Source organism: Corythoichthys intestinalis, chromosome 16, assembly GCF_030265065.1.
Source record: "Corythoichthys intestinalis isolate RoL2023-P3 chromosome 16, ASM3026506v1, whole genome shotgun sequence".
In the NCBI taxonomy this organism is placed as follows: domain Eukaryota; kingdom Metazoa; phylum Chordata; class Actinopteri; order Syngnathiformes; family Syngnathidae; genus Corythoichthys; species Corythoichthys intestinalis.
Genome location: NC_080410.1, coordinates 20641266 through 20657362, shown reverse-complemented (window position 1 = coordinate 20657362; position 16097 = coordinate 20641266). Strand labels below are relative to the sequence as shown.

Here is a 16097-nt window from a genome sequence, read left to right as displayed (position 1 = left end):
TTATCTATGTACAGTAAAAAGAGAATTCATGTTTTTTTTCTTGGCTCTTGGGCTTGGATTGGGAGAATAATCAACCAGTAGTAATAATGCTACTGTGAGCCAAATCATACACATTGTCACTGTTATGTTATGCAATGTCCAATGGCTACTTGCTCTATTAGTTTTACAAGCTATTAACCAGTATTAAGTGTTGAAGTAGCTTGAGAGCAAATGTATTAATGTTTTTCAACTGTCTGAGAATTGACTTAACTCCATTTTGTGATGCTTCACTGCAGACGGAAGCCCATCTGCCACAAAGATACATTCAAATGAGGTGTTGACTAACAGCCGGTGTGTTACAGTATATGACAGGTACAGTATATACAGTGCTGGCCAAAAGTATTGGCACCCTTGCAATTCTGTCAGATAATGCTCAATTTCTCCCAGAAAATGATTGCAATTACAAATGCTTTGGAAGTAATATCTTCATTTATTTTGCTCACAATGAAAAAACACAAAAGAGAATGAAAAACAATTGATCATTTCACACAAAACTCCAAAAATGGGCCAGACAAAAGTATTGGCACCCTTTGAAAAATCATGTGATACTTCTCTAATTTGTGCAATTAACAGCACCTGTGGCACATAACAGGTGGCGGCAATAACTAAACCACACTTGCAGCCTGTTAAAATGGATTAAAGTTGACTCAACCTCTGTCTTGTTTGTTATAAATTGTTAGCAAGCAAGGGCAATCTCAAGGCTACAAGTCCATCTCTAAAGACCCTAATGTTCCTGTGTCTACCGAGCGTAGTGTCATCAATATATGTAAAGCCCATGGCACTGTGGCTAACCTACCTAGATATGGACGGAAAAGAACATTTGACGAGAGATTTCAACTAAAGATTGTGCGGATGGTGGATGAAGAACCTCGATTAACACACAAACAAGTTCAAGCTGCCCTGCAGTCCGAGGGTACAACAGTGTCAACCTGTACAATCCGTCGGCGTCTGAATGAAAAGGGACTTTATGGCAGGAGACCCAGGAAGACCCCACTTCTGACCCAGAAACATAAAAAAGCCAGGCTGGAGTTTGCCAAAATTGTTTTGGAAGAATGTTCCCTGGTTAGATGAGACAAAAGCAGATCCTTTTGGGAAAAGGCATCAGCAAAAGTTTACAGGAAAAAAAGCGAGGCCTTCAAAGAAAAGACCACAGTCCCCACAGTCAAACATAGCGGAGGTTCCCTGATGCTTTGGGGTTGCTTTGCTGCATCTGGCACTGGACTGCTTGACTGTGTGCATGGCATTAGGAAGTCTGAAGACTACCAACAAATTTTGCAGCATAATGTGAGGCCCAGTGTGAGAAAGCTGGGTCTCCCTCAGAGGTCATGGGTCTTCCAGCAGTACAATGACCCAAAACACGCTTTAAAAAGCACTAGAAAATGGTTTGAGGGAAAGTACTGGAGATTTCTAAAGTGGCCAGCAATGAATCCAGACCTGAATCCCATAGAACACCCGTGGAGAGATCTGAAAATGGCAGTTTGGAGAAGGCACCCTTCAAATATCAGAGAGCTGGAGCAGTTGGCCAAAGAAAAATGGTCTAAAATTGCAGCAGTGCATTGTAAGAATCACATTGATGGATCCCGGAAGCGGTTGTTCGCAGTTATTTTGTCTAAAGGTTGTGCTACCAAGTAATAGGCTGAGGGTACCAATACTTTTGTCCAGCCAATTTTAGAAGTTTTGTGTAAAATGATAATACATTTTTTCATTCTCTTTTTTTTTCATTGCAAACAAAATAAATGAAGATATTACTACCAAAGCATTTGTAATTGCAATCATTTTCTGGGAGAAACTGAGCATCATCTGACAGAACTGCAGCACTGCAGATACTTTTGGCCAGCCCTGAAAGCCATGTAAGGCAATACCGACTTAAACGAAATTGTGTTCGTCAACTCAAGAAAGATGGGACCGAAACAAATAACTTTCGAACTCGATCTTTGAGGCGGATGTATGAAACAGTAATTTGCCATGCTGCCAACACCAATTCAATACAACATAAGAGAAATAAAATAAAAATTTGGTTTTATTTATAGTTTATTAAACCACAAATACACCAGTTTTGTGCAGGCCAGGAAAAATTGCTGCGACCAGTCAATATGGTGGCACTGTATCTGTTGTGTTAACTCACACGAGAAAACAAGCACAGGGAGCAATAATTACTGAATAGGGGCATGTCAGAAGAAGTAAGCGATGCCCTCCTTCATTTAAGTATTGTTACAGTATACTGTACACTATATGATGGGATACTACACTCTTGGTGTTCCAGAGGACACCTGTCAACGCACACCTCAAGCACACGGCCTATCTATGAATAATTTCTGCAAATTGCTGTCAGAGAAGCTGACATGCAGTCGCAATTCTCGCTGCCTCTCCTCTTATGTCTCCTACCTCTCCCACCCTCAAGCATTTTCAGCGCTCACACAACATACACACATACACTTAAACACAAAAAATCCCGGTTAGAGAGACCCAAAGAGAGCAGACTGTGACATCCAATTATCAGCAATAATACTGATCCTGCTTCTCCTTTTTCAAGTTTAAATGGGTGGAGGGCTCCATTGTGCTGGCTTACAGTTTACAGTATACTGTACTGTAAATACAAGGCAAATCGCGGCTAAAGACCCATGTTTTTAGATGAGCTTTTTCTCCTGACTAGCGTAGCTTGTTTTTATTTTATTGTTTATTTTTTTAGGGTTTTAATGTGTTTGGATTTTATTTGTTGCAATGACTTTTAGCGTGACACGTTTTTTTTTTCTTCTCAATTACTTATCATGAACTATATTTTGCTTTGTTAGAAAGTACTTTGAGGACCTCTCAGGTTCTTGTAAAGGGCAATATAAATAAATTTGATTTGATTTGATTTGAAGGAGCTATAAGTAATACAGGATTACTTCGATAGACATTACAAAATGCTCTCCTGACATGTTCTCCACAACACAGATTAAAAATTCTCTGATTCACACTATTAACTGGAGCTGGGAATCTTTGGGCACCTAACGATTCGATTACGATTACGATTCAGAGGCTCCGATTCGATTATAAAACGATTATTGATGCACCCCCCCTCCTTTTTTTTTCTTTTTTTAATTTTTTAAAAATGTTTTGTACTTTAGTTCCAAAATTGTTCAAAAATACTCTCAGGCTAAACCAAACTACTATTTCAGTATCAAGTTAACATATAGCAGTAAACAAATATACAAAAATAACAGTAAATAAAAAACTCCAGTCCCCATTCTGTATCAGCAGCTTTAAACTACATTCAATTAATTTAATGTTGTGAATCAACCATTAAAGTTGTTAAAATTGCTCCCGTTATTCCATAATTTCCCTTTTGTCTACTTTCGACATGTGAAAGTTTTAAAACTATTTTAAAGATAGATTCAAGTCAATATTTTACCGATTCAGGAGTATTTTAGATAAAAAGTTAATTAGGTTTGTTTGGAAGGTTCGCTCAACAGCCTTGCAGGGAAGTGTACTGCTTTAAGATGGTGGCCGCTTACTAACGCCTGCATCTAGCTTTTTGTAGGTGTGCTGCTATATCTACCGAATCTGTAATGCATCTAGTCCTATAGACCCTACCCACGTGATGTCACAACTCCGCCCACCTGACTGGTGCCGCCCAATTGTCCGTCAACACATCGTGTTTACCTGTTACGGCTATGTACATTCCTCCTATTTACGGCGTGTTTTTCTGCTCGTTAACATTAATAATCAAAATGGTGAAGGCGTGTGTGGCGATCGGTTGCAATAACAGAGAAGATAGACGGAGAGACTTGAAGTTCTACCGGATTCCGAGAGACCCGGAGAGGAGAGAGCGAGATGGGCTGCCGCAATTCGATGAGAAAATTGGGCTCCAAACGATTACCACAGATTATGTAGTAGTCATTTTATATCTGGTAAGATGCATTTAATATATATTTAGAGGGTTTTGGGCTGACAACCACAATTAAGATCATTGCTAGGCTAATCGCCGACAACATACACGGATGTATGTAGTGAGAGTGCTATCGCTAAATCATATAAACATTAAAAGCCCTAGCTCGATTGACAAATGACATGAAATACATTAGACTTGACAGTGGATGTTAGCAAGAACAAAAGATTTTGAATTGAAAATTTCGTAACTCACCTTTCCAAGCACAAGATAGATTCCTGCCGAATTTTCGTGGACGAGGACCTGTTTCACCCAACCAGCAACGAAGTATTTATAAGCCTCCAAGCTCTTAAAGTTTTTCAAACTTTCGTGAGAATGGGCTGATTTTGTGTGGACAATATAGTTGTAAATATCAGGGTAGCTAGCAGATGTCAGGCAAAGACGGCGCAGACAGCGGGTCAAAAAACATCGATTTAGGCATCAAATATGGATCTGGCGAATGGATAAACTGAAGCTTTTCCACATAACGCCTTTTATGCAACGCATCCAGTGAGTTTACGGCATCCAAAAGCGCCGGGTCTTCCATGAAATGCATTATAAACTGCTCGATCAATTGAGACCATTGATAATACAGACACAAAATGACGGACAAGGGGGCAGAACAATACAGCGATCACGTGATTTTGTGACGTCGGTGGGTAGGGTGTATATAAATGATATCTACCGTAACATTATGTGGATGTACTTTGTAGCAGCTTTTCGGCAGCAGTCAGGTATGTTGTTGTGTTGTTTTTTTAATCTCGTGGCGTGAGTTGAGCTAGAGCCGTGAGTTGAGCATTGGCATTACCCGAGGGGCCGGGTAACGAGAAGCATGATGTTTAGCTACTCTCACTCCGTTCCTCATCGACCGCGCGGCACGCTGAGTGTGTTGTATGCCAAGCTTTACTTGGCATATTTCAATAATCGGAATTTGGATGTTTGTGAATCGTTCTCGAAGCTTCGACGGCCGAACCGCGAATAATCTAAGAATCGGAAATTTTGCACACCTCTACTATTGACATCTTTTCACATACATCCTGAAACACCTTCTTATAATTTTCTGAACTTCATGTTTCAATGTAATATCTAATAACACATTTCAATAGTGAGTGTAAGAACATTTCATGGGCTGCAAGAAACAATCTGCAGTAGTTTTAAGAGCATTAAACAGCACATATGAAAGTGTTTTAGTAGTGTGTACGATTAGAGGTTTTAAATAATGGCATGAGGATCTTACGGTAGAGCTTTTGAGAGCAATTCATTAGTTTATATGAGAGTATTTCAAGAATGAATAGAAGCGAGACAAAAAAAAAACAGTCACTTATAGGAGAGCATTTCAGTACTAGAGTGTATTAAGTAGGCCAAATTCAGCAGTACTCATGAGAGTGTGTTAGTAGTGTGCATAAGAGTGTTTTAGGAGTGAAAGTGAGAGGTTCTGTAATCGTGATTTCTATCCCTGATGGCTCCTCATAAATTGCAGTCACACTCAAGCACTAAAACAAACAGTCTTACATGCAAACAGGCTTTAAGGCTCACTGTTGAGGCAGAGTAAAAGTGTCTCCCCAGTGTGCACTCGCTATCTGAGAGTAGTCGAGTTCAAGAATACTGTCCCCATTCTATTTTCTTTTTCATGACTCACTTTTTGGCTTAAACTATGCAGAGGATTTTTTGCGTAAGGATTGATACTACAAGATTGTTTTCCCAACAGAGTGCTTGTTGCATTCACTTTGTAATATGAGTTATACTTCTCACAAAGATTTGTGACATTACAATATTTTAAATCTAGTGTGCAATTTGTGTTAGCTACAAGCAATGTGATGGGCTCCAGTGGAACTGATGTCGAAACCACCTAATTCGGTTCAATAGAAGAGAGAATTAACTGCAATCAAGTTGACACGGGTGCTTACACCCGCAATTTTGTGTTCTCCTAGTGAGGCAATGTGTTGTTTAAAGTGATACATTCAAGGAAAACTTTCCAACTGTGCTGATCGAATGTGATTTTTTTTTGCTATGTTATGTTGGAATAATGCTTCATGCTTTGTTTGAGCTGTCAACAGTAGACTGATCAGGATATACTGCAGCATGTGTGTAGTTAAAGATGTATAAAAGAGTATACATACATATATACATACATAAATATATACATACATACATACATATATATATATATATATATATATATTTATATATATATACTGTATATATACATATATATACTGTATATATACATATATATATATATATATATATATATATATATATGTATATATACAGTATATATACAGTATATATATATAAATATAAATATATATATATATATATATATATATATATATATATATTTATATATATATACTGTATATATATATATATATATATATATATATATATATATATATATATATATATATACAGTGCCCTCCATAATTATTGGCACCCCTGTTTTTTAGTTTCTAATATATATTTTTTTAATTCAAATAATATGGGACCTTAATGGAAAAAAAGAGAAAAATCCAACCTTCAATACAAGTGCATTCATTCAGTGGGGATGAAATCCCACATAAAGAATGATTTGACATCAAATAATGTGTGTCACAATTATTAGCACCCCTGGTGTTAATACTTTGTACAACCCCTTTTGCCAACAAAACAAGGTCTGGGGACTGAGATGGCCATAGGAGGAGCTTGATTTTGTGTCTGGTGAACCATTTCTGTGTAGATTTGGCCATATTTAGGGTCATTGTCTTGCTGAAAGACCCAGTGACGACCCATCTTCAGCTTTCGGGCAGCGTGCAACAGATTTTGATGTAAAATGTCCTGGTATTTCATAGCATTCATGATGCCATGCACACTAACAAGGTTCCCCGGGCCTTTGGAAGCAAAACAGCCCCACAGCATCACTGACCCACCCCCATACTTCACAGTGGGTATGAGGTGCTTTTCAGCATGCGCATCTTTCGTGGCACGCCAGATCTACTTGGAGTGTTTGTTGTCAAAAAGCTCAATCCCTGCCATAGCAGATTCATGGTGCATTAAGGCCCCAAACTATTTTTAATTTGCCCGTTTTACCCTGGAAACCCCCGTTTAGAGACGTCGCGCAGCCGTTTTTGTCTCAACCTAGCCATGGAAACAAGGTAAGTAATTATATTTATGATTCAAAATGTCTGTCATTTTAGCTATATATATATATATATATGTAAAAAAAAAAAAAAAAAAAAAAAAGACTTTAAAAATTATACACTTGCATATTTTAAACTTTTGAACAAATTACGTCACAATGAAAAAAATGACGTCTGTAAAAAATTCACGGATATCTACATCATAACTATTGCTTTAATTGTAATTTTTTTGTTACATTCGTATTTTCCCAATTTTTTAGATGAAGAGGGTAAATATATGAAAAAGAAAATCTCGACCACTCCTTGATGTCTGCGATTTCTGCATCGCGACCCTTGTTATATTATCATGTTTCACCCATAAAATCCCCAAAAAATACAGCTGCGGCCGTTCACAGCTGTGTCTTGACACTCAGCGATACATGCGACATGAAGTTTTTGGATCGAAACAAGGTAAGTAGGCGATAATATCTCATTAAAGTCATGGTGTGTGTAATTCTGCTCTCGCCTGGTATCACCTCCATATAGGGTTTTCCTGTTCAAAAAACTTTTTTTTTTTTTAAATGCCCTTCAGTCAAAAATGTTTCTTCCTCCAGAAAATTGAGATTTTAAGCTTTCCAATGTTTTGTCACAGATGCATATCGGACAATTTTGAAATTTGGCCAAATTGGGGGTCTCAGAGCAGAACTTCAAGTCACCTGAGTATTAGGGCTGTCAAAATTATCGCGTTAACGGGCGTTAATTAATTTTTTAAAAATAATCACGTTAAAATATTTGACGCAATTAACGCACAAATACCCTGCTTAAATATGGAGGTAGATTTGTGTCTTTATTATTCAATCAAAAAAAAAGTTGCTTCGATCAAATAAAAAGTTGCTTCATTCAAAATATATACTTTCAATCGAAGAAAACGTCGCTTCAATCAAAAAAAATGTGTTTGAATGCAAAAATAAATTTGAAACTCAAAAAAATATATTTGAAAACTATTTTTCTTTGATTGAATTTTATTTTTTTGATCAAAGTAAAGTTTTTTTTTTATTGAAACACCATTTTTGATTGAAGTCATGTAATTTTCCGTTTGGACCACATTTTGGCTAGGACATTTGTGTCTTTATTATTCAATCAAAAATTAAATTGCTTCAAACCAAAAAATATATATTTTCAAAAGAAAAATCACTTCAATCAATTTTTTTTTTAAATCAATCGTAGAAAAAAAGGTTTGAATGTGAAAAAATATTTGAGACTCAGAAATTCGCATTTGATTTATTTTTCATTCAAACTGTTTTCTTTGATTGAAGCAATCCTTTTTGTGTTTGAGCCATATTAGGGGTAGGACATTTGTGTCAAAATCATTCAATCGCAATAAAAGTTGCTTTAATCAAAAAACTATTTTTAATCAAAGAAAAAAATTATTTGCAAAAACTTTTTTTTTTTAATATATTTTTTTATTTGAAATATACATATTTTTTTTATTGAAGTGTCACTTTTTTTGAAAAGCAAAAAGTTTTAAACTCTTTTTTTTTTTTCAAAGTGGAAAAAGTTTTGAACAGACTTTTTTTTTTTGAAGTGGAAAAAGTTTTGAAGGCACTTTTTTTCGATTGAATCATTTTGACACAAAGATTCTCCTTCAACGCTAGTTCCGGTGTGTTTGATTGGCAGGTAGCTAAGCCAATGACATAAAAGTATGAAGCAAGCATAATGGCCACCAGGGCTCCATCCAGCCATCGGAGTCTGTTGGAGTCTAAGCCGAATATAGGGCACCGGTACGGGCGTGTGACATCGGCATTCTATCATCTTTCTATCCATGGATCGCTTTAACAGAATGTTAATAATGGTAATGCTATCTTGTTGATTTTTTGTAATAATAAAGAAATACAGTACATATGTACCGTATGTTGAATGGATATATCCATCTTGTGTCTTATCTTTCCAGTCCATCAATAATTTACAGAAAAAATGGCATATTTTATAGATGGTTTGAATTGCGATTAATTGCGATTAATTACGATTAATTAATTTTTAAGCTGTAATTAACTCGATTAAAAATTTTAATCATTTGACACCGCTAATATCTATATATCGATAGATCGATAGATCGATAGATAGATAGATAGATAGATAGATAGATAGATAGATAGATAGATAGATAGATAGATAGATAGATAGATAGATAGATAGATAGATAGATAGATAGATAGATAGATAGATAGATAGATAGATAGATAGATAGATAGATAGATAGATAGATAGATATTTATACAGTGGTACCTCTGCATATGCAGTTAATTCGTTCCAGGACCTTGTTTGTCAGTCAAAATGGTCGTATTTCGAGCAGGATTTTCCCATAAGAATACATTATAATTCCATTAATTCGTTCCACAGCCCAAAAACCTACACTATATCCATCTTTAATAAAACTGCTGGTACTTTTACAAATGACTATTACACATAGCAAAACAAATAAATTATACATTAAAATCAGAATAGTAATGTAATAATAATAATAATAGTAAAAATTCCTATAATAATTTAACGATGTTCCAATGTGGCGGACATGTTTTGTGTGCGGTACCTAAACGCACCGCGTGGCTGACGTGTCGGAATACTAAAGCTGCGGTAGTAATTTTATTTTGTTTTTTAATTTGTTGTTGGCGTCAACTGCGGCAGACAGTAGGCATGTTTTGTTGCACAAGTTCTGAAATAAATGATTAAAAACCTGACGAAGCTGGCAATTTCTTTGGCGATGATACCACAATAATAATTGACACCTCAACTTATAAAGACTGGCGATCGAAGGTCGGAGGAGGACCGTCGAGATCGTAAACATTCTACGGCAGTATTGTCGAGCCAACTCACGGATGCGCGCACCACGCTCATATTTTTCTATCATTTCCATCTTCATTTCAATGGTAAGTGTCACCTTTTTCCTTTTTTCACCACCAACTAACCTTCTTGGAAGCCGTGTTAATTTTTCTCACAACAATATCCGCCGTGCATCCGTCTTGTGGCAAAACAAAGAAACTGCAGCAATGTCGTAAATCGTTGTAATTCCAACATGTCATCTGATGTAGAAACAAATGGCGAATCAAATTTTACGTCGGATGTCGAAAAGATCGTGTGTCGAAGTGATAGTATGTCAGGGTACAACTGTATTTATAGGTTTTTTTCTGTCACATGTGCGTAGCTCTGTTAGGAATACAAAACTTTAGAAACAATGCTATGTACTGTACTGCTAAACAACTGATAATGTCAATTAAAGCTGGCTTCTAGGTATGGCTAAAAATGTGACCAATTAACACTGTATATTATTTTACATAACCAATAAACAAATGATTTAAAAAAAATTTTTAAAAACATGTTGAAAACGTTTCTTAGACTGTCTCAGTGGTGGTACATCAAATGTTTGGGAAGTTGTAGGTTTAATGATTATACGTACATTTTTAATGTGAATTATACGTTGTGTCCTGTAAAAAGTCGTACAGATTATTGAAGCTTGTTTAGAAATACTGCAATGACAATTCTTTCTTTCTTATTTCTTTAGTTCTTTAACTGACACCAAAATAATTGAATGGAATTCAATTAAAGCCATGGATAACACTAACTTTTCTAGAAGTTATTGTTTTGCTACCTATTTCAAAAGGACTGCTGTCAAACACAAAGCTAGTGGTATCTACCAATTGGACAATGTAAGATTTTGTAATACTAGATACTAAAGTACTGTTAGCTTAGTCAACAATGATTAAATGAAAGCCTCACTTATATTATTTCACTTGTCAACTGGCTACCACCTCAACTGCTAGCCCTCAAAAAAGCGTGGAATATACGCCTATATATAATGCTATCATCTCACTCAAGTGTATCTCATTATATCCCTACGCTTTCAACTCGTCGCCACAGTGGCAACTACAAATGGCAGGCATAAAATGGGCTTCTCTTTAGGAAATACATACTAAATATTTAAGACCTCCTCTCATCCGTCACTGTCACTTCTATGATTGACATGGATATATGGCTTTGTGGGAGACGGTGAGCCTTTTGGTTATTATTGTGAAGCTTTATGAGGTGACACCTGGGTTGCCATTCAGAACATGTGCTTCGATATCTCGTCCTCACACACGTTTTGTTTCACTCAGTCACTCCCTTTCTCTCTCTCATTGCCGCATTAAAATGAGCAGCTGTCGAAACAACGAGATGGATTGGAAGCAGATCAGTCAAAACATTTGTCCACAGGCAAGTTAGGTGTATCTAGGAGTCATACCTAGAATCTAAAGCAAGCACTTCATTGTAAGACTAAAAAACTGATTTGAGAACTGAGATACTTTGTGTGCATGTATACATGAGTGTAACACACCATATGTCAAACTTCTCTCCCTCGGGATGCATTTGCTCATCCATCAGCTTGCTGAATGTGTGCATACTGTATGCATCTTGCAGTATTTCATCCACGTGGTAGTTGTTCCAGGGACTGAATTAAAAGAGTATCCTTGTTTCCGATTGAAAATGTTCACTCTCCAATAACACATATGCCCCTTTCGGGGCTGAGGCAGGCTGGCAAAAGGCACACGTCACCCTGGACTGAGTGCCTGTCAATCACAGGGAGGTTGCATGCCAGCCACTGCTATGGGGGAAAACTACTCTACCAATGGCCCACAGTCAAAAAGATAAATAAATAAATCTCAAATGGGCCAGAGACTGACTGATTAAATATTCAGCATGCTAAAACAAGCATGACAAGCAGTCCAAAAATGGCTACCAAATGGAAATATGCAAAGGCTTCTTCATATGCTAAACAAGGGTTCATAATTTACTCATAGAGTAGATGGCAGTCCTGATTGCATAAGTATCTCTGGTCATGTTTCAATAAAATCCCATTCGTTGTGTTTTCCTTCCCTCTTCTGATAGCCAGCAATCAGCTCAGTCAGACCAAAAAAACTGTGTGCCCCAGACAGAGACTACAGTGGGGCAAATAAGTATTTAGTCAACCACTAATTCTGCAAGTTCTCCCACTTGAAGATATTAGAGAGGCCTGTAATTGTCAACATAGGTAAACCTCAACCATGAGAGACAGAATGTGGAACAAAAAAAAGATCTCTTCGAGAGCAGTGATGTTTTGGGGCTGTCCTTGGGCAACACTGACTTTCAACTCCCTCCACAGATTTTCTATGGGGTTGAGATCTGGAGACTGGCTAGGCCAATCCAGGACCTTGAAATGCATCTTATGAATCCACTCCTTTGTCGCCCTGGCTGTGTGTTTGGGGTCATTGTCATGCTGAAAGACCCACCCACGTCTCATCTTCAATGCCCTTGCTGATGGAAGGAGATTTTCACTCAAAATCTCTCAATACATGGCCCCATTCATTGTTTCCTTTACACAGATCATTCGTCCTGGTCCCTTTGCAGAAAAACAGCCCCAAAGCATGACGTCTCCACCCCCATGCTTCACAGCTGGTATGGTGGTCTTCGGATGCAATTCAGTATTCTTTTTCCTCCAAACACGAGATCCTGTGTTTCTACCAAAAAGTTCTATTTTGGTTTCATCTGACCATAACACATTCTTCTAGTCCTCTTCTGGATCATCCAAATGCTCTCTAGTGAACCACAGACGAGCTTGGACGTGTACTTTCTTCAGCAGGGTGACACGTATAGCTGTGCAGGATTTGAGTCCCTGGCGGCGCATTGTGTTATAGATAGTAGCCTTTGTTACTGTGGTCCCAGCTCTCTGTAGGTCATTCACTCGGTCCCTCTGTGTGGTTCTGGGATTTTTGCTCATCGTTTTTGGTATCATTTTGACGCCACGGCATGAGATCTTACATGGAGCCCCAGATCAAGGGAGATTATCAATATGTCTTTCATTTTCTAATATTTGCTCCCACAGTTGATTTCTTTACAAGCGTTTTACCTATTGCAGATTCAGTCTTCCCAGCCTGGTGCAGGTCTACAATTTTGTCTCTGGTGTACTTCGACAGCTCTTTGGTCTTGGCCATAGTGGAGTTTGGAGTGTGACTGACTGAGCTTGTGGACAGGTGTCTTTTTAGACCTCGTTAGACCTAGTTAGAAGAAGTTAGACCTCTTTTGACAGCCAGAAATATTTCTTGTTTGTAGGTGACCAAATACCGGTACTTATTTTCCACTCTAATTTGGAAATAAATTCTTTAAAAATCAAACAATGTGATTTTGTTTTTTTTCCCACATTCTGTCTCTCGTGGTTGAGGTTTACCCATGTTGACAATTACAGGCCTCGCTAATCTTTTCAAGTAGGAGAACTTGCACAATTGGTGGCTGACTAAATATTTCTTTGCCCCACTGTATATCATCCGATCACGAATAATCTTCACACTTCAGCAAAATTAGAGAGTGGATAAAAGGGATTTTTGGAAAAAAAAAAATATGAAAGTGTTAAAATTTGGGACAACTTAGTTCAAAATGTTCCGTTATGAACTTTGAACTAAAGTTTCATTTTAAAGTTCAATTATGAACGTATAAATTCAACACAAATTATACAATTAAGTAAGAGGAACTTTATTACAAATTCTGCTTTTACAAAAATCCAAATGTTTGGTTTAAATTTGTGCAAAGGCAGGATTTTTAATAGTACTGCTCTGGATTTCATTAGATGTTCTACTCTGATGCCTGTTAATCTATAGTCTTGAGTGAGTCCCTTTAATTATGATGTCACTTTTTTTTCAAGCAGGGAAGAGAAATGAACATGTCTTGAGTGTGAAAATGTCTTGACCCCTCCATCCTCATCTTAGAAAACACAATGGCAGCATGTTCAAGATATGCAATTTGAATGTGATTGTGTCATGTAGTGAGAGAGCGATTAAGATACCATTAAAGGTTTTCTTTCCGAAGGACAGAAGCATAATTTTAAAATTGCATGAATATATTTTAATAATATACAGTATTTTCGCATGTAGTTCTTTTCATTTCTGTACTTTTGTCTATGGATAATATTAAAGAAATGTGAGTACTAAGTTGAGGTATGTGTAACTTATTTAAAAGCTGTGGCATGCAAAATTGTAATATTGGATGGAATAGGTAGGAGGAGGTTAAAGAGTAATATTTGTTAACCTCACATTTAAGGTGGTCAGAGAAATGAAAACATTAGGACACATGAAAAGAAATTAAATCCAAATCCCACCTTTTTAACAAAGCACTCATGCAAAACACAGAGAAGCAAAATCACCAAACATCCTTGAATTATTTAAAAACACCCCTTAGGGTAAAACATGGAGTGACAAAGAGGACACAACTTTAAGAGTGTCAAGCAAGCAGGTGTGAACTTGGCAGGTGTGCCCACTGAACCGTGAGGGAGCCCACATCTGGTGAATATGTTGTTGTTTAAGTAACAGTGCTAAAGGCTGAATAAGACATTGACTCATTATTGCACCTATTGAGAGTTTTAGTGCCAGTTAAGCCTCAAAGGCTAAGGGACTTCAACATCCTGTTTGGGCTGTGTCAGAGAGGCAGGAATGGGAAACACAGGAGAAATGAGCTTCTAATGAGTGGCATACATCTCAATCACTTTCCAATCTGTCTTGCTGTCTCCAGCCAACATCACCAGGCACATGTGTGCTTAGTACCTCTGCGTAAGGCTTGCCACCAGGGCTCGTAATAGTAGATAAGTAAACCCAACAATTAGAATAGAGTGCAACATCCAAAAACTCACACAACGGTGTACTTTCGAGCCGTTTTGACTGCTGATAATAAAACCTTTTTTTTTTTTTTTTAACTGTACAGGAACTGTTTAGAGGAAGATTTTTTTGTTGTTGTTGTTGTTTTAACCTAAATTAAGGTCGTAGTAAATTAAAGTATGACTACTCATGTTTTGATACAGGTTTTATGAGCATTATAAATACTTTTAAAAATTGGATTTTGGGAATTGTGTCTTACTAAACGTAAACCTTTACTCCATTGGAGTTTCATTAATCAGTCTTTTTTTTTTCTGAAAACTAACTGATTTTAGTGTTGGCGAGTACTAAGCTAACATTTATTTAATTTGAGAATGAATGTTTGTCTACAATATTCTGTATGTTCTGTGGATGGTTGGCGGCCAGTCAGCGTCTTGCCCAAAATCAGCCAGAAGAGGATTTCGCACAACTGTGACCCGAGGGAGAGGGGGATGATGGGAGGCGGGAGAGTGGGGTTTAGCTGGATAGCATGGATGATAACTTTTGCAAGAATGGTTGAAGACAGGACACCACAAGACCATAATACCTACAGTGTTATATGATCTTGGCCTGAGGTGGGTTGAGTAGCCAAAAATTTTACTAAAGTAAGAGTAGCGTTACTTAAAAAAATAATATTACTTAAGTAAAAGTAGTTATCCAAAAAAATGTACTGAAGCACAAGTAAAAAAAAGTATCCAGTGAAAAGAATACTCAAGTAATGAGTAACATTGTGAGTAACTGCTTATTTTTGTTTGAATTTTTTGGGGGGTAAACAATGGTATTTTTTTTTCTCTCGGTACAAACTTATCTATATGAACTGTTGTTATAATCATACTGTACAATAACCCATTAAATAATCAAATTCATCCAAAGAAATAATTTTTAAAAATCATTGAATTCGGGCAAAAAAAAAAAAAAAGACAGAAACGAAGCATTATTCATCCAAAGAGCCTGAGTGCCCTCTTGTGGAGAAAATAGTTCCTAATTTGAATAGTGAATAGTTCCTTCAGAGTTACTATTATAAAATTAAAAGGATCATATCTCCGGTTTTCCGTGTTCAGTCGGTGCCAAATAAAAACTGGCAAAGAGGTTTAAATCCGCACTTTCGAGTTATGTTGACGGCAGCGCTCTATGTCAAATACTTCATTTTTCACGGTGCTTTAAATACGCCATGTGATTGAACAGGCTGGCGTGATCATAGAACGGCAAACTTGAGTCAGATTGGTGTCATGTGATTATTGTTGCTACGTCTCATTGGTGAAATTCATACAGGTACTACTGCCATTGCTGGCAAATAAAATAAATCTAATATAAAGATGAAACGACTCTTGTGTAGGCCAAAGTAGCGGAGTAAGAGTACCG

At 37.0% G+C, this 16097-nt stretch overlaps 1 protein-coding gene across 7 annotated transcripts in view; it reads right to left on the bottom strand.

The window, feature by feature from the left end:
- Positions 1-16097, bottom strand: part of LOC130904772 (protein phosphatase 1 regulatory subunit 29) — a 137834-nt gene that overhangs the window by 92246 nt on the left and 29491 nt on the right. The window lies entirely within an intron of this gene.